Consider the following 19,754-nt stretch of genomic DNA (forward strand, 5'->3'; position numbering starts at 1 on the left):
TCATATCACTGACAAACCAGTGACAGCCACAGCACTTGGCTGGCCTCAAAACCCAGAGCTTACACCAAAGTCCACATAAAGTTCTTTGTGTCAAAGCCTAAGAGAATGTCCATACACAAGGGCACTGATTATACCTTCACACCTGTCCTGTCTGGATTTTCCAAAATAATCGTCTTTTGCTTTCAAAATCTCATGTTAGCATCTGAGGATGTTTCTTCAGACAGGTATGACTGAGTCAATAGGTAAAAAGGGTGCAGGGAGGCAGGAGATAAATCTCAGATCCTGATTGTGTTGCAAACAATGTGCTCTGCACCCGTGGCAAACAGTAAGGTTCTGAGTGGGATTGGAAACATGCCTGCGACCTTCCATGGAAAGACTGGTGGGACACTGACTGGTTTAGAAGAACCAAAGATTCAACATTAACTCACTCACTCAACATCTACTTAGTAAGCTCTTCCCATGGGCTTGGCTTAGGGGAGGTAGGCATTGGGGACCTAGCGGTAAGTACAGTTCTTGCCCTCAAGAAGTCTGGCACATAAGAGGTAAGTTTTTATACAACTAATATAAAAAGCAAAACATCCTCTTAATTACTGATACCTCCCAATTTTCATACTTTTGTAATATAAGGGAAATAGGGCAGGGTAAAAAGAGTACTGTTGCCTTCTTGGGAGGCATTTGATGAGTGTGATTAAGGAATGCAAGTTCCCCTAATGAATAATGGATCTAAGCAGTGGTCATCAATGGCTAAGACCATTCAGCACAAAGCTGACAGGGAAAATTTATCATAGATATGCTAAGCCGATGACACCTGAATCTACTGCTCAATCTTCAGAGTACAAAAAGAGAGACATATGGAAGTACAGAACACCACCCATAAAGCAGTCTTGCCTCCCCACAAAACAATCAAACTTAAATCTGATGATGACTCTAGATTCAACTACCAGTTTACAGGAAATACACAGGACAGAAGAACCTGTTACGTGACACCACGGGGACGCAACTGGAACCAGAATGTGGGAAACCACACAGGACAAAGAGCCTAAGTTCTTCAATAATAAAATTACCAAAAAAAGAGGAAGAGAGGAAATATCAACTAAAAGAGACCTAAGAGATGTTATTAGGCAAATGCAAGCATGGGCCTTGTTTGGATCTGAATTCAACCAACCACTGAAAGGATAAAGTATGAAACAAACAGGAAAACAGGAAAATCTGAATACTGACTATTTGATAAATATTTTTTTCAGCTAGTGATAAAAATACTGTGATTACGGTTTTTGAAAAGTGTTTTTGTTGTAGGTATATACGTGGGCATTTATGAATGACATGGGATTGGCTTCAAAAGAATAGGTGGAGAAATGAGTCTATGAAAAGAGGCTCACCATGATATTAGTCCTATTATCATCAATCAGCAATAAAAAGAAAAAAAGTATTGACTCATGCTACAACATGGATCAATCTGGAAAGCATTATGCTAAGTGAAAGAAGTCACAAGGTACCACACATTACAGGATTCCATGTATGTAGAAGAAATGCCCAGAATAGGCAAATTTATAGAAATAAGCAGCAGATCAGTGTTTGCTTCAGGCTGGGGGTGGGGAGGGCTATAATATTGGGGTGGGTGGTATGATGGTTTCATTACCTTTTCAGGGTAATGAAAACATTCTAAAATAGATAGATACACAACTCTGTGAACACACTAAAAGCTACTGAATTAGACACTTAAAAAAAAAAAAAAAGAATCCCTGTTAGGAGAGAGTGGGTAAGGATACAGGCGCTAATAGATCAGGTGTTGTAAATTTTTAAAATATGTTGGCTCTATTGTTGGATCTTCTGGGTCAGATCCTTCCTCTGCCAGTTACTAGCTGCATGATTTTGGACAAGATATTTAACTTCCTTGAATCTCAGTTTCCTGATGTAAAATGGGGGTAATACAGGATTGTATGGGCTAAATGTGGCTGATACATTTAAAGCACGTGGAGCAGTGTTTGGCACATATGAAATGCTCAATAAACAGGTAACTACTATTATTCTCAACCATTTTTTTTTCTCCTGTCAGATCCTTCAGGAGTTTCCATTTCTTCAGCATCTCCCTCAGAAACTAAATTATGGCCAGGAACTAGATGCTCAGAAAAGGCTTCCTGGCTCTTCTTGAGGTTTTGTTGGCTTTCAGTTTCTTAATTTTTATGATTCTCCTTAAAAAGGTATCCTCCTTCAAAAGGTTTGAGTGAATGAGTTTTCTTTTTGGTTTCAGGCTCCAGATGGGGGATTTGGGAGGAGCAGTAAGAGACCAACTGTAGCCACAGCAATCAGTTCCATGCCAGAAGGTCTGGGTGATCTGCCCAATGACCACAAATGTTGAGACCGCAAAGGCTAAAGCCCACAGACGATCCTGCAGACCCCTTCCTTTGGTGGTGCCTTTGGAATAAGACTGGCTCAACCCAGGGATGGTTGCTTTTTGTTGCTAATGTTAGCAGGACTGCCAATTTTCCCTCTGGATTCTAATGCAGTCATCTGTGGTTCTCACTCTTATACCCCCACATAGCCTCCTAAATTAGCAAAGTGCTGTGGCTCCTTTTCAATAACAAAGGCTCTACATGAACCTAAATCAGTAAAACTATGATAAATATTTTATAAATGGCACTCTGAAAGCACAGCTCAGACAGACACACACTCAGACACACACACACACACACACACACACACACACACACACACAATGGGATTTATATGCTCACATATGCTCTCCACACAGAATTATAGCATTTTCTCCCATTCAAGTTTGCTCCAAAACAGATTTTTATTTTTATTTTGTTGTACTGTACATATCAACTGCACAAGGCAATCAGCCAAGGAGAGATTTAAACATACGGACTACATTTCACGGCTTTGAAAAACATGGTAGAGCAAGACAGCACTGTGCTCTTCTGCTCTGCCCTATGGACTGCCATTTGGCTGGGCAGGTGCCATGCTGTGCTTGGGCCAGATCCCCCCGGGGCCATGAGGTCCAAGCACCTGGCCCCCAGCTGCAGTGGCCTGTCCAAACATGCAAAGGCTCCTGTGGACGCTGTCTTAGAGCTGTGCTACTCAGCTCTCTACTTGAAAACTGCTCATTCACAGGTGAGGCCTCCCCCTGGGATCCACCAAGGACCAGCAAGACAATCCGAAGTGCTGAATGGGTGTAGGCATTTAATAGGTTACTGATGCATGAGCCTGTCAGGCACTATGGAAAATAAATGTGTTAATTTACTTTATTTTCCTAAGTGTCGTTTTTTTCAGACCTTCATACCATTTGTAAGGTGAGCAAGTATGTCCTACACAAGAATGACCTGAAAAGAAACTTTCTTTTATTGTTATAATATCTAGAATTCACAAATTTTTAACATTGGCTAAAATGAGTAGCGTTCTTTCAATTTACTTGCATAATCTCTTTGGTTTCTTCGGGTTTGGTGACTGAAACAGAAATATGTTGATGTGTTCTAACCAAAACACTGTGACCTATGACAACACAGTGTATCCTCACCTACAGTGCACGTAACTTGCCGTCTTCCTTGTCAATTTTGTCCATTCCCAGGTTAAGGTAAAGAGGATACGTGGAAGCCAACCACCCAACACCCAACCACCCAACCACCCACAACTCAGCAGTTCACCATAATGTCAAACTGCCCTGACTCTTCAAGGATTGTGGTAGCGCACTGGACATCACCATAAGCTAGGGAGTAGGTCATACACTGTCCCTTGGCTCTTCCAGAAACCTTATCAGAATGGAAGCATCACAACGCTAAGAGTGAGAGCTCCAGAGGGACACTTTTGCATGCTCCATTTGAGGGAGAGCTGCTGGAGTCGGTACGGGCATGTGTGTCTGCAGCGTGAGCTTTGGGACCAAGCATGACTAGTCCCAGCTTCCTTAGCACACGCTGGACGGGTGCATGCGGAGCAGTGCGGGAGCTCTCCCCACCTTGCCAACTGGCTCAGGATTACAAAGCGGGGGCGGGGGGGGGGTGATGGACACGGATGGCAGGTGCCGGAGGGAGAGGCAGGCATTTCAGCGGGAACATCACGGCCTTTACGGGCAGGTGTCCCTTAGTTTGAACTGTGGCTCCGCTACTTTCTGGCTGTGTGATTGGGAGAGGGAATTCCGTGGCTCTTTTTGGAGCACTTCCTTCTTTCCTGGCATTACGGGATACCTCGGGCTCATCTTAGGTATGTCCGGCCCCAGTCCTAGAATCTGTCACCTCTCCGAGGAGCCTGTAGGCTTGCCGTCAAGCTTTGTCGGTCAGGACCAGGGCAGCCTTCAGTCTCCTGCTTCCCCAACACCGACACCCTTCTGACTACGATCCCTACGTGCCTGGCAGGGAACACGAGCTACTCCGTGCTCTGTAGGGCCTCAGACACTGTTCTGTTCTGTTCCTGTCCTGTGGCTCCTTCCTTAGCTGCTGGCAGCTTCCTCGCACCATGTGCTAAGCAGTACCCACCTGAGGACCCCGGGAAATCCTCTGCAGGCCCCCAGAGCTTGCTCTCCGGGCAGCTCTGCCCCCCAGTACTCTGCCTGGCGAATTCCAGCTGCCCCAGCCCTTGATTCCCTAACTCCATCTCTTTGGCTTGGAGACTCCTGGGCTCGGTCTGGGTCCCCTACCCTGTGCTGTGGCCTGGGACCTCTCCCAGCAGGGGGCCAGGAGGACTATAGGGCCTGCCTTGATGGCCTCCCCTCTTGGGCATGCCATCCTATACTACCTTGTGTCCAACCTCTGCAAACCACCGTTTTGTATATTCTGTCTAGATTTTTAATCCTCTGAGGTGGGAAGTAAACTCACTCGTCTTCCTCTACCTTGGCCTGGGCAGTTCTGAAGGCCACTGTATATAAAGGGTCCCATTTAGAACCCTGTGTGATAGACTTTCCTGCGATACTCAAGTCTTGTCCTAGTGATCTGCGGCGAGTCCTCTCCTTCCCAAGTGGGGGCCACAGCTTTGGGCACCCGGCATCACAGGAGCAGGGTGACTGCCTGTGTCACACAGGAGGTTGCTGGAGGTGAAGCTGGGAGGCTCTGAAAGCCAAAATGCCTCCCAGCGCAGCTCCAGGATGATCAGGTTGCTGCTGGGGAGGGGGCCCTCACAGGTAGGTAACCCTTACCTCACAGCAGGTAACCCTGCTCTTCTCAGGAGACAAGGGCCTGCGCTGGCCAGCGATGCCCAAGGATGCTAACCGAAAACAGCCCGCCTGAGTGATGTGCACATGTCAAAGCAGCCTTAACAGCCCACAGGAGAATGGCTGATTTCACGGGATTTCCCCCTCAATCTGGGGGCAATCTCAACCCCCTCAGCTCATGAGGGTAGAGAGTGGAAAATCATGGCTGAAAATGCCCCTCCGGGGCTGGACTCCGAGCCTTCCCTACATCTCAAAGTCGTCATTTTCCTCTGGGTCTCAATTCCATTGCCTCCTGCCTTAACAGATTTACTCCCAAAACTATGACGCAGGCTTTAACGACTCGCAAATAAATTTTAAAAATCTAGGAACCTTACACCAAAGGAAAGGATACTTTTCAGATGTCAGTATCTCATTCACTGTCAATCGGAAATAGTGCAAAGGGACTTTTCACCGTGCACATTGGCCTCCCCCAAATGGTAGATCTACCTGTAGTTTGCAACACAGAACTGGGGAGTCAGCTGTATGCCAGTTAATGTGAACACACTTTGTCCTCCTTCAACCAGAGGCCGGGGTGGTAGCAACGGGGGTAGGCAAGCCGCCAAGGAGCAGCACCCAGAGCTCAGCGTTGGCAACTGTTTGTCCAGAACTTCTGCGTTCAGTGGGAACAGCACAGATCCCTGCTAAATTAAACTGAGGTACTTCCAATGGCTGCCCCTCGTCTTTACCCTATTCCCTTCAGGATAACTGCCTGGGGCCCTCCCTATGAATTCCTGCACCGTCAGGAGGCCATGGGACAAGCTGAAGCTAACTGATCACTACTGAGAAATGACTATGGCTGGCCAGTCACAGAGCCCCTTGATCTCAAATCCTGATAGAGTGAAATTAGCCCCCCGCCAAAAAAAAGCAAAAGAAGAACAGAATCAATTTAAATATAGATATATAGATTAAGGTTCAAACCATAAGGAAATCCCATATTCCTGAGCCAGTCTAAAGAATGGAATTTTCCAGCAAAAATCGGATGTTATCTGCTACAACAATTTCTCGTTACTTAGAAGAAAATGTACAAAACCTTTCTGCCACGAGTGTATGGTGTTCGTGGTACAGCAATGCAAGCTGACTAAGATAGGTGGGCTGCAACGAGCCCTGAGCATGAGTTAGGATAAGCCACTTGGTTTCGGTCGGGAGACTGGAGAACTGCCGTCCATTTCCCAGCAGGGAGGTTTCTAGATCTGTCTTCTAGGAAGATTAGTTGGACAGTAATGTTGAGGCTGAGTTGGGATGAAGGCCAGGAGACCAGCAAAGGGAAGCCAGTTGGAGATTGAGCAAGTAGTAGCTTCAAGAGAAGGGAAGGAGAACGTGCCCTGAGCTGACAATCCAGGCAGGAGGAGGAAAAGGCAGACGGAAGTGAGCAGGGAAGGATGGGGGTGGGAGGGGGGACTGGGGAGGTGAGGATGGGGTTCCATGGCCCGGTAGCCCAGAAGGCTGAAGTCATTTAGAAAGAAGAGAGGTCAGGACACAATGAGCCCTGCTGAGGCCTATTTAACCCGCGGTGCAGGCAGATTTTCCGGGCCTGGGTCTCAGCAGGCAGCTGGAGACAGGGCCTGAGGCTGTGTGGACAAGTGAGCTGTGGACGCAGGGCTGGGAGCCAGTGGAGGAGGGTGGTGGCGGCTGCTGTGGAAGCGGGTGCGCAGGAGGGAGCGGAAGCTCATATTCAGGGGACAGTGGAGTAAGAGGAATCAGGAAGTGGACAGGCAGGGAAGTAGGAGTGCCGTGGGGGTCTGGCCAGCAGCCCAGGCAGGTGGCAGAGGAGCTCACGAGAGGGGCTCCCTAAAACACAGGTCCCCGTCCTCATACAGAGCGATGCATGTGGCCTATGCGTAGTGAGATCATAGGACGGAGGGATGCCACAAGTAGAACAGGGGTAAGCGTGTTCCCTGGCTTTTTAAGACTGAGGCCCTCAGCATTTCAATTTTTATAGGAGGGGAAGCGCTCCCACTCTTACCACTTGCCAGGCCCGGCTAAATCAACTCTTAACTTCTTAGGCTAGACCAGTGTCCCGTGGCCTCCAAGGACCACTTTAAGGGCAGGGAGCACACATGTGGACGGGTATTATTTAGTGATTTTTAAAAGTCGAAGAAATCCTGGCTAACAACAATGAAACTTCAGGAGAGAGAGAGAGGCTGCAAGCAAGTGGTGGCGGGGAGGCAGAGGGAGAGAGAGAATCTCAAGCAGACTCCTTGCTGAGTGTGGAGCCCAACGCGGAGCTCGATCTTGGGACCCTGAGATCACGACCTTACCCGAAATTGAGTTGCTTAACTGACTGAACTACCCAGGTGCCCTCTCCGGCCCCCCCTCCCCCCCACCCAATGAAACTATTTTTAAAGTAAATATTGTTTCTGGCTGCTGTCAGTAAGACCCTCCTTCCAGCAAGGTACCTGCTCAGGTCAGGGATGGTGAGCTCGTGCCACACTCCCCTGTCCCCTGTCTGGTTTCTGGAATCACACAGGGCTAATGACATAGCCACAAGCCCCGGGGTCCCAGGCGTGCAGCGTGCCAGGGCTCTGCCCTCCTGGTCACTAAGCTCCCTCCTCCACTCCCCCAAGGTTATGCTGGGGACAGCAACCTGACCCACTGGGAACATTACAGGAAGTAAGGCTCTGAGCAAAGTATCTGCCGCAGAGCAAGCCTCAGGAGTGGTAACTTTAACCGCTACCCCGACTGTTAGTAGTGCTCTGCTTCTAATAGAATAAAAATCCTAGAAAGCAATTGCTGTCGTTTGGCCCAAGGGCAAGTGTTTGGTGGCTCTGTTGGACAATGGTAGGCGTGGGGATCAATCCAGAGGTCACAGTGAATATCTTCATTGGAAACTACCTCCAGAATCAGCTCATAAATCCAGGAGCAGGAAACACTCAAGATCTAGAAGGTTAAGTGTGTCTGATCCAGAAGGAAGAAAGCAGTGGGTGAATTTCTAATCTATTCTTTGATTGTCTTCTTCTTCTTTTTTTTCTCCCTATACAGTGTTTCCTCATATCCTAGAGTAGCATTTGGATGTAGTTAGCAACTCTGACCTCCAGGGCTTCCCAATCTCCTTCTTCCATTAGTGGAGAGAAAGAAACACAGAGAAAGATGCAAACTTTTCAGAAATCAAGCCACTTGCACTTCAGTTCAGTTTTTATTTTGTTTTGTGTTTTTTTTTTTTTAAATGAAATTCTATCATTCTATTCTCAGAGTTAAAAAGTATAAGATTTCAGTGATAGGTTCAGGCTATTCAAAATGCTGAATATGTCTCCATGACTCTGGTAAGTGCTTGAGGTCGTGGGGAAGCTCTCTGCCGGCACGCTCCCTGTCACCAGGAAATACTTCTACCTTAACCCTTACTTCAAAACTCACGGAGCAAATGAATAAAATGCCATTTATATGACGTGCAAAAGCAGGAGAAACTCACCTATGGTGATAGGAGTCAGAGAGTGGTTGTCTTGGAGGGGTGGGCTGCACAAGACACAAGAGGCATCTGCTCGACACCCCTCCAGGGACTGCCAGCGTGCAGCCTGGCACCTGGGGGCAGCCTCTTTCTTGGATAGAAGCCCCTCCCTCCCGCTCAGGTCGTGGTGCGATCAGTCATGATCCGGATATACTCCCTCCACCCTACATTAACTAAATAGTGGAGGCGCTTCGTGGCTTGGGTTTGAGGGGATGGATACCAGAGGAAGTCACCCAGCACTTCATCCGCTGCTCCCCACCCTGTGCCCGCCCCTGCCACCCGCCCCACCCAGTGTGGAGGTACACTCAGAATGCACAGTGGAGTTGACACACTCACAAAGCAGAACTGTTCTTCACCATGGTCACAAGCCCGGGTGTGTGGCTGCCCACCCCGGTGCTTAGTGGAGGAATCACGTCGGCAGCTCACTCTGCGTTTCTCTGAGCATGTTAAGTTGAAACACGTGGATTGCCTAATATTTAATGATGCAGACTTAAAAAAGAACGACAATTTCCACAAACCTTATTTTACAAAACAGCATACTCCATCATGAGCAACATGAGAGTGGGGACCTTCCAGCAGCTAGCAGACAGTAAGCATACACCAAAAACATGTTGAGCTGACCTGATGCTGTTTGATTATAGTTAAGTTTATGCCTTCAGAATCCACAACACAGTAAGAAACCTTCCATCGCAGGGGCTACCAGAGGTTCATCATTCTTAGGAACCATGACACATAATCCACAAGACCCGGCAGCTACAAGTACTTTTAACAATTGTCTGAATTTTATTAAATGAGAATTTTAGGAAAATACTTTGTTCCTCTGTAATTTCTTTCCCTCCTTCCCTCCCTTCCTTCTTTCCTTTAAATTTTGCCTGTGAAAAAAATAAATAAATAAATAAATAAATTTTGCCTGTGGAAATTTCCAAGTTTGAGAAGACCTCATTTCACTTTGAAGAAGGAGGATCTCAAAAATCTTGAAATGCCAATATCCATAAAACCAAACCATACATATAAAAGTTCTGCCAAAGTCCTTCTAGGTGAAATGATCTGGTGTCTGCAAAGGGCAACAGTGAGGACAGTGACAGCCCCGAGGGCACACAGAGAGAAGCCCACAGGCTTAGGCTGCCCACCTCTCGGTATCAGCCCCCAGTGTCTGGGGACATGGTAGTGAACTGAAGGGAAGGTAAAATCACAACGTTCATCAAAATTCCTAATTAATTAAAATCCAAGTGACCAGAATCCTCAGACAAGCTTTACTTTGCTCTCATTTCACTTTTAGAAGATGGCAGACTGAGCATTTGTTTTTTTAAAAAAATTAAAACTTCTTAAATATGCTTAAGGATAGTCCAAACTTAGTTCCAAACTTCTAAAATTTTACAATTAAAACTGGCCTAAGCTAATTCATGAAATCAGTGAATTATCTTTCCACAAATTCTAGAAATATCTGTGACCGTAGCCTATTAGAAAAAGATTTCAGGGATCCTTGGGTGGCCCAGTGGTTTAGCACCTGCCTTCGGCCCAGGGTGTGATTAGTGGAGACCCGGGATCGAGTCCCATGGTGGGCTCCCTGCGTGAGCCTGCTTCTCCCTCGGCCTGTGTCTCCACCGCTCTCTCTCTCTCTCTCTCTGTGTCTGTCATAAATAAATTTGAAAAATCTTAAAAAAAAAAAAAGAAAAACATTTCAATGGTCAAAGAAAGGTTCAAGCTAAATTTTATCTACCTACTAAGCCAGAAAGTACACATATCACTATAGAAAGACAAACAACAGGAACAGAAACTAAAAGGGTTTTCTGTATTAATTCTCATTACTAAAAAAACTGAATTAATCAAAACATACACTTCAGAGAACCTTCCAATTAAGTGAGGCAGATCAAAATAGACATCATTACCTCCGCAGACACTGCCTCCCCAGAAAGTTTTTTTTTCAACATTAAATACTACTGGAAATCTGGTTCAGTACACACTTTGCTAAAGGAACACTTAAAAATATTTCTGATATCCCAATTAAAAAATATAAAATACATTCTCAACAGGGAAAAAATGTTGAAGATTTTGATGTTTATTTGCTTACTCGTAATGAAATGATTTAAAGGGATATATACACCTTTGGCTTTCAAAAGTCCCAGATTTTTTTTAAGATTTTATTTAATTGAGAGAGAGAGAAACAGAGATAGTGACAGAGAGAGGGAGAGAGCAGGGGAAGAGAGGAGAGGGTGGATCAGGCTCCCCGCTGAGCAGGAAGCCTGCCCTGGGGCTTGGGGCAAATTCTAATTTGGGGCAGGGGGGAGGTCAGGACAACAATATAATAAAACAGAAGTTAGAGAAAGGCTAGATTAGGGTAAAAAGTAGCCAATATGAATTTAAAAACGGACTAAGAACACACATACTGCTTCATTTTGCATTTGACAAGTCACGCATCTATTTCTCACCTTATTATTACCCCCGAGATCTATTTTAATATTTATTGTGTGTGTTAATAAAAATGAGTAATAAAGAGAGCTGCACTCAACCATATGCCATGAGTAACCACTAAGCACAAAATAACTTAATAATAAAAAGTTCTTATTAGAACGCACCAAGAATTTCAATTAGTCATTTTATTTACCAGGGCTATCTTAAAGTTGACATAAAGTCAACCGCTCCCTGCTTTTAATTTATCACATTTAATGATGATTTCTTCCTCATTTCTATTATTCTGTTAGGGATGAAGCCAGAGGAAAAGCAAAGGCACTGTCAGCACCACGATCGCCAGTTCCTGGTGTCCCCGGAACCCCCTACTTTGCATGGGTCCGAAGTTGTGTGTGTGGCCCCTGGTCCCAGTGGGAGCCAAGGTGAAGGGCTGAGCACGCGCCTTCATCCTCACAGTCATGCTTTATATTCGGGGGCGTGATGCTGCGCATCTTCATCGTTGGCTCTGCAGAGTGGGGGTGCTGAGCTTGGGGGGCCGGGCCCGGGGGATCAACGGTGCCCAGGCAGCCACCGCCGAGGTCCACGGCCTCTCCAGGGACAGGCACACCTCGGGCTCCGAGTCCCCCGGGGCCACGAGGAGCAGAGCGCGGGGAACCCCGCTGACTTCGAGGATCGCCTGCCTCCCGACGCCAGGGCCCCCCCGCGCCTGCAAGCTCGTTACACGCTGGCAGCCCATTTGTCTGCACCAGCCCAGCAAATCCCACGGATCCTTTGGGCCTCTGAGGCCGGCTTTTCAGATCCTGAATCTTATTTAATGTTCACATGGAAAAGCCACCGCTCTTCACTGTGCCCATAAAATTTCTTGGTGGAAAATAACACCTTGGTCAAATATAAGCAGGAAGAAAAGTACTGGTCTCTTTGGGGGCCATTCGGGAGAGAATATCACTTACCCAGGAGTGAGAGTCAGTCTGGCATGGTGGTGACACGGGTGTGTCCCCCACAAAAGCGGGGGCTCGGTTCTGCACCTGCTGGCCCGCGGGCAGAAAGCCCTTGTAGGTGTGTCTGTGTGTCTGACACCCTCGTTTCATTAGGAAAGGTTTATCAAAGAGGATCTTTATTTGATCCTGTCCCCAAAGCCAGGTGTCCCTCACATTATGTGTCACCAATCCCAAGTTCAGTGAGTTGAAAGAGTGAGAATAATTAAAAGCAGATTATCAGTTATTGCTACATATTTTGAAAATGACCCCTCTCTATATAACCCATCAAGTTACATAAATAAAACCAAGCACAGTCTAATCTTCTCGTTATCTACCTTAGTTCTGATGTAAGATAAAGAATAAAATAAAAAAGGAGACAGGGTAACGTAATAAGGTAACCTCATGCTGTCATCTGGGGAAGTCAAGTTTTAAATTCTATCAGGAAAATACTTCAAGTGGACAATTCTGTAAATTAATGAATTTTGATTTCCACGACTTGTAGCCGTGGCACTTTTAAGGCAAATGTTAGATGAGGTGGTCATAAGGCCTCTGCAATCAATACGGGAGACATATACGCTGCCTGGTGACTGCTGCTAATAGACTGGAACTGCACTTTCTATAAAAGTGTAGAAGGTACTTGGGGATCGGAGGTCAGTCCATTATAGAGTGACGGTGGCCCTGGGAAAGGTTTTGTGGGACACACTAATGGTGGCTGTGACTGTCTCTTGGGTCCCTGTAGTGCAGTGGTTCTCAAACTCTGGTGCATGAAAGAACACCGGGAGCTTTTTAAAATCTTGGTGCAAGGCCTCACTCCAGACCTGCAAATTGGGGGTTAGCAGATTCTAAAAGCTCTCCACTTCATTCACGATGTGCTGATAAATCAGAGAACCAGTGCTATGGACAAGTGCTTTTCAAACTCAAATATGCTGCACATGAATCTCCTGGATCTTGTCAAGATGAAGATTCTGATTCAGTAGGTCTGGGGTGGGGCCTGAGACTCTGCATTTTAACAAGACCCCAGGGGATGCCGTTGGCTCCTGGACTAGTTTATGTAGCAAAACCCTAGACAATGGTAAACCACCAAAACCCTCTATGAGGGGGTGATGTAATCAAAACTGTGCTTCCTAAAGATGAATCGAGCATCCTTCAGCATAAGTAGATTTCCAGGGGAGGGAATGGGATAGGAGAGCAGTCAGGAAGCTCCTAAGGAGAAGCAATAGATACAGAGGAGTCTCAGGAGTCCTGGTAGCAGGCTCACGGAGGGGAAGTAACCCTACGTGCTTCAATGCCACTCATAAGGGTTTGCTGCTAAGGGGTACGCTTGTAAAAGGCCCTACAAGGATCGAAAAGACCCTAGAAAACTGTAGTCTACTTTGGAAGATGGTCCTTCCAGGTGGCCTGAGTAACTGGCGAGAACAGCATGGGTGTGAATGCCAGTGCCTTTGACTTTTCCTTGTGGAAAAGACTCCCCTTGTTCCCCTCTTACTTCTCTCCTTCCAGGCACATGGGGGGCTTCCTCATGTCTGCCCCTTGCAGTTCTGAGCAGGTGGGGTGGGCCAAGCCGCCACTCCTCAATGCCCACCCTCCTCTGCCGGCAACATGGCTGTGCCAGTAGCAACTGAGAGAGTAGAGCCCAGCTCCCAGAGTGACAAACCCACTTTTGTCGGGGTAACTGGTGGAGATTTTCAGGTTATTTGTTACGGAAACACAAGACTGGGCAATGCCTACTGACTGATCCTCTCATCAGGTGGCTTCATTCTGTGGAGGCCAATCCCAGCAACCCGGCAGAGGTGCTCTGAGGCTCCTAGTGGCCCGGTGAGACAGCTGATGAACCATCCAGGTTCCATTTAGGACGGGAGAGGTTTCTTGAAGACCTTGGGCCTAATGACTTATGCAACCCACAGGACCACCAGGGAAACGCCACAGGCCCCCCCCATGAGAAGTGTTTCTTGAGCTCCTGAAGCTTCCCTTGTAAATAAGACAGTTCTGAAAGAAGTATTCTTGGCCATGGTGTCTTCTTCTCCCTTCTCCTGCTCCCCCACTGCACAGGGAGCGAGAATCAGACATTATCATTTGGTTTTTACCTCTGCTATTTCAATCCAGCTCTCTCAAAGCCAGTTTTCTGCATCCAGAGTTTCAACTAAAGAACGTGACACAAATCTACTGTTAAGATTCAAATTATATTAAAAAAAAATTCAAATTATATTGGATGATTTTTTTTAATTAAAAAAATAACTGTTGCTTTTAAGTGGAAGATATAGCTTGATCTTCTTTTCAGACCTCTCACTTCACACCAAACTAAAGACAGTTCAGAGGGCTCTAATGTCACTCAGCCAAAACTCACCCTGAAATTAGATATTTGAAGTCTGCAAATGAATGTAAAACAGGTTGTGTGTGAGCACAGTTTTAAAATAATGACCTGAAACCACTTCAAAGGCGAATCACCAACGGTAGCGGTAGCTCATGATTTTGTCTTTGTTTATCGAAAGTCATACTTACTGCTCAAGTGGATAGTGAGCAACGAACGTCCTTGGAAAATAGTCTTGCATCAGATAGTTATCGGGAAGAGCACTACGCTGGGTACTCGATCAATATTTTTAAATTACTGAAACAACTGGACCCAAATTTCTCATTTGGACAACAGAGTTAGATGTCTTTTCATCTCCGTAGTTTCCTGCCATGCTGGTTTAGGATTCCCTTCAATGGGCAATGCGAACTTATCTTGGCTGGAAACATGCGTACTTCTCAAAGAAGGCTTCTAGTTCTTCTCAGACTCTTACAGAGCCTCCCAATCCCCGCCCCACCCCACCCCACCCCACCCCATCGATCTGTTTCCTTTACCTCTCACATAATGCAATTTAAAAGAAATTTCAAAACTCATTCTAATCCATCGGTTCAGCCATTCATTTGTTCTTTTTGCTGAGACATAATCTTGTAATTGTCCTCTGTGTCTACATTTATAGCCTGCTAAAAATAAAACCCATGTGAAATTTTAATTTTTTGAGCTTATTTGTATTTTCCAAATCCTGACAATGAATGCGTCACTTTGGTAAACAGGAGAAAAGGCATTAAAATATATGAAATTGGATAGCATCTCAGAAACTGTCCTGTCCCCAAAACTATTTTTTCCTATTTCTGCTATACTGAAAAACTTACCTAGCCGGAAAGATTTGTTCCCAAGAGATTCCAGTCAGTTTTGCTAAAATTTTTATTACCTTTATTGTTTATTAAGTCACTGATATCTGTTCTCTATGGATGGGTAAGTTCTATCTGTCAACACGGGATGATCCACTTATACAGGCTGCTTCTTGCAAATAGGGCCAAATAAATGAATGTCTTCCACACTGGATTTTAAAAACTTATTGTTTTATCATAAAAATAATATATGCTAATAGTAAACATCCGGAATTATATAGAAAGGGGTATGAATTGAAGAGAAAAAGATACTAACACTAGTCCCCTGCTGTGGAGGTTTCCTGTGTGTCATTTTAGATATTATACATAAGCACAAAAAAGCATACATGCATACATTCCTACAACAGAAATTGTATACATACGAGCATACAATTTCTGTTTATAAAAACAGAAAATGAAATCATCTACAGAATGCTCTTTCAATATATCTTGTTCATCTTTTCTTACTGTCGGATGTGACTGTTAATGACTGCAAGTATTCTGTAGAGTGAACATTCTAAAATTTATTTACTCAGTCTTCCACTGAAGAACAGTTTTGGGCATTATATCAAACGGTGCAATGAACATACTGGCATGTGCATCTTTAAACACCTGTATCCTGATATTTGTGGGATAAGTAAATTCTGGGTCAAAGAAGTAGTGTATTTTCAATTTTGGTATGTATCGTGAAAACTGCCTTCCAGAAGAATTGTACTGATCTGTACTTTGCAAATAATGTAGACGGATAATAAACATAGGATAAGGTGCTCAGCTTCACTCATGATTAGAGAAATATAAATTAATAATAACTGTGACTTACCCTTTTTTAGTTATTGTATTAAGGCAAAAATCCTAAAAGTTGATAATATTCATTGCTGTCAAATGTTTGGGGTAACAGGTACTATGCATCTAATTTAACCTCTATAAACCACTAAAAGTAGCTGAAGAGGTTGGCTCATTACTTACATACAGTGTGACCCGCAAATTACTCCCTTCTCCTAGAATTTCAATTTCCTCATCTGTACAATTAGGATAATAAAGCTACCTTCAAGGATAATCGTGAAGACGACATAAAATAATGTAAGTTGTGACTCAGTGCATAGCACACAGGGAGGATTCAGTGAATGGCAGCTTTGCTTCCTCTAGATTTTGGACATTATCATCACTCAGCTCTAGGGGGTGAGCACTAGACCTGTGGTGGATTCACGTTTCCCTGGGAGGCAGAGAGAGGACTGGAAATTACAGCACATCGCCCAGGGGCCTATCACCTGGCTTACTGTCATACTGCCAAAAATGCTTATACTGTGTAATTTCCCAGGAAACACGATGAATTCTTGGCACGGTTCTTAGAGTACCCTGGGATCTAAAAGCTTTTGATCCTTTTGGGACTTGCGCTGACCAAAAAGGCTCAGGGCAAACACCAGTGATGACGACATAGGCATATAGCTTTTGGGTAAGAGTGACGTCTTTACCTTAATTTTCAGGGGAATGAAGGGAAGAAACTGCTGCTCCAGAGCAAAGAACAGAATTGAAACAAGAAATTAAAAGTATTACATGGCATTTCACATCTTCCTCTTACATTAAATGAGAATTCACAAGCACTATACATGCTGATAATCCCCCTTAGAATACGAAGAGAAACATGTACGTACATCTCGTTAAAGGCATATGCTACACATTCACATTCTTCCTATTATCTGATTATGGTTAAACAGATCTAGAAAACCAAAAATTTCTTCAAAGAACTCAATTATTTAATATGCTTCCTACTTTAACAAATATAAAATCCTAAGCAATTTTTATAGGAAGGAATTTATTTTTCCTATACACTTTGAGCACTGTAACATCACGATTTTTTAAGAAAAAGTGAATCTAGATCTAAGGTATCAAAACCTAATTGTTCAGAGTGCCCATTGCTCTTTTGGTTCAGTTTAAATTTTTAAGTACCTAGAAAATACTTGTGTTTGTTATTAACTCAGCACTCAGATCTATCGTTCTGGGACCAGGCCTACGGATACTGATCTTAACGTCTGCAAGGAAAACGGCAATCCTAGTCCTATTCTATAAACATTTTCAGATGTCTTTTAGTCAGAGAACCCAACTCACTCATTCCCTACAAAAATCTGTGCACGGAGTGAGGCACAATCACCTTCTCAAGTGGTGGCAATGACATCTTCCATCCTACACGCACTTCTTCCAATGTGACCTTGAAAGCTCTTCCTCTGAGAGGGGCAGGCTATGTCCCTGTCTCCCGAAACCAGATGGCTTCTATGACGGGTTCCACAAGCAGAGGGTAGCACAAGTGATGCAATGTGACTTCTGAGACTGGGTCACAAAATCTGTGCAGCTTCCCAGTACTCTCTGGAATACTTGCTCTTGGAGCCCATCAGCCACCATATAGATGGGGTTTAAAGATCCAGAGGTGACTGTGGTGAGGCAGCTCCGGCCACACGCTATCCAGCCCAAATCCCACCAAGTCCTAGCCAGTGTCCGCTGCCAGCCTCATTCCAGCTTCTGTCAAGCCACTCCCAGTCTTGGAACCTTCTCAGACAAGGCCCCGGCATCACAGAACAGGGACAAGGATTTGCACGTGTAATATAGTCAGTGCTTTATGTCACAGTTTTGGGGCAGTTTGTTACACAGCAATAAATTACTGGATTTTTATCCTAGGTTTACTTAAAAACAGGCTATCTTGCAACTGCTGAGGATAAATGATTCCCCAAAGCACTGCAAAACTTCTGCCGGAACAATGTGAACAGATTAGCCACCTTGCCCATTAATATCCTGCTAAACAGCCACATGTTGGGAAGCAGTCGTTCAGCTGTTACTCTCTATGTAAAAGCCAAACGATGGATTACCCATAAATCGTCAGGCTGCTCAAAGATTAGTGGTGAAGGGGCAAATCTGGCGAGGGCTTTCCAAAAAGAAAATAAAATATTTAGACCATCTTGCAAGTTGCTCTTCAGATGCCGCATTTTTCTCTGTCACTGCTTCCAGCTGACACCTTTTGACAGTTGCTTCTGGGACTCTTTAAGCTGAAAACCATTTATCCTGAGAATATAAAGACAAATGGCAGGCTGGATCTGATATATGACAAAGTAAACTCATAGGATGGTACCGTGTCCAAAGAGTACAGTACTAACTTTACTATTACTGTTTTTAAAATTATTCTTATTTATTTTATTTTTAAAAAAGATTATTTATTAGAGAGAGAGAGCATGAGTGGGGGGAAAGGGTAGAGTGAAAAGTAGACTATCTGCTGAGCAGGGAGCCCAACGTGGGGCTTGATTCCAGGATCCTGAGATCATGACCTGAGCCAAAGGCAGATGCTTAACCCACTGAGCCACCCAGGCACCCCGCTATTATTGTTGATACTTCTTTTGCAAAGCAGGTGAGATGCAAATTCTCTGATGCAGGGTATAAAAGTCTGAACAGGGAATAGGAAATATAGTATTGATTAATTTGAATTTATAAGGATCCTCACTTCTGGCAGCAATAAAGAGGGGAGAGTAGAATATAGAGCTTCATCCCCATAAAGCCTGGAGTGGCAATCTGGTAAGCCTGGTGACTGTACCACGGACTTGGTCTTTATGACATGTTTGAACACCTGGACCAGCATGCAAGGTATGAATGCCAAAGAGCCCCCCACACACATCATATCCCACATGTTCATGTGGCGTAAATTCAATATATTACAGTATATACATCTTCATGTCAGGATGCTTTACAGTAAATTTCGGGGGGTACATTATAAAACTGATTTAGCATTCCCCTGTCTAATGTTGGTTAGGAGTAAACAGATTAAACTTTCTAACCATTAAGCATTACATTTTTTAAGCCTACTGGCTTCTGCATGTATACTTTATTTCCAGCTAAGGTTTAAAAAAAACCTTACGATCAAAGTAAATTCTGAACAAGACCTCAGTGAGTGCCCAGCTCGGGGCGTGGTGCGGAGGGCTTAGCCAATAGTTTTCAAAGGACAGAAGACACTTAAGGCCAAAGCGTTTACAACGGCTTGCCAAAGGATACACTGATGTCTAGTTATGATTTTAAAAGACGAAGTTGGGATCAATTTTCAACAGCATAAAAGGTTCACAGAAACAAGCCTATTACCACCAACAATATGAAACCCACCTGACCTCCACGGACATCTTCTGAGCATCCAGGTGCCATGCTCGGTGACGCAGGAGAAACAGAACCACCTCCCCGTTCGTCCCCGTCTCCCTTAGGCCTCCAGACACTATCAATTCAGCTCAGGTTCATTTTCACCATCTTACATGGGAGTCCTGAGCTTGCAGAAAGTGATCTGAATATCTTACTGAATTGTGCCATGGGAACTGTATTCTAAAGTTCTCTGTTCTAATTAATAGTTTTTGTTCTTCTGGCTAAGAAGGTTTTCTCACCTGAAAATATGGGAAAACACTGTCAAGGCAACTAGACCTGAACAGGACATATGAGACCCTCTACAAGCCTCGCCTGGGAAGCCTGTGAGGGCGGCCTGGAGAGGCCAGTCCAGGGGGGGATGCTCCTCTTCCCCTCCTGTGCCCGTAACCGAAACCTCAGGTGCTTG

At 44.9% G+C, this 19,754-nt stretch overlaps 1 protein-coding gene across 6 annotated transcripts in view; it reads right to left on the reverse strand.

Moving 5' to 3' along the window:
• Positions 1–19,754, reverse strand: part of FARS2 (phenylalanyl-tRNA synthetase 2, mitochondrial) — a 499,388-nt gene that overhangs the window by 49,809 nt on the left and 429,825 nt on the right. The window lies entirely within an intron of this gene.

The sequence above is a fragment of the Canis lupus genome, chromosome 37 (assembly GCF_048164855.1).
Source record: "Canis lupus baileyi chromosome 37, mCanLup2.hap1, whole genome shotgun sequence".
NCBI lineage: Eukaryota > Metazoa > Chordata > Mammalia > Carnivora > Canidae > Canis > Canis lupus.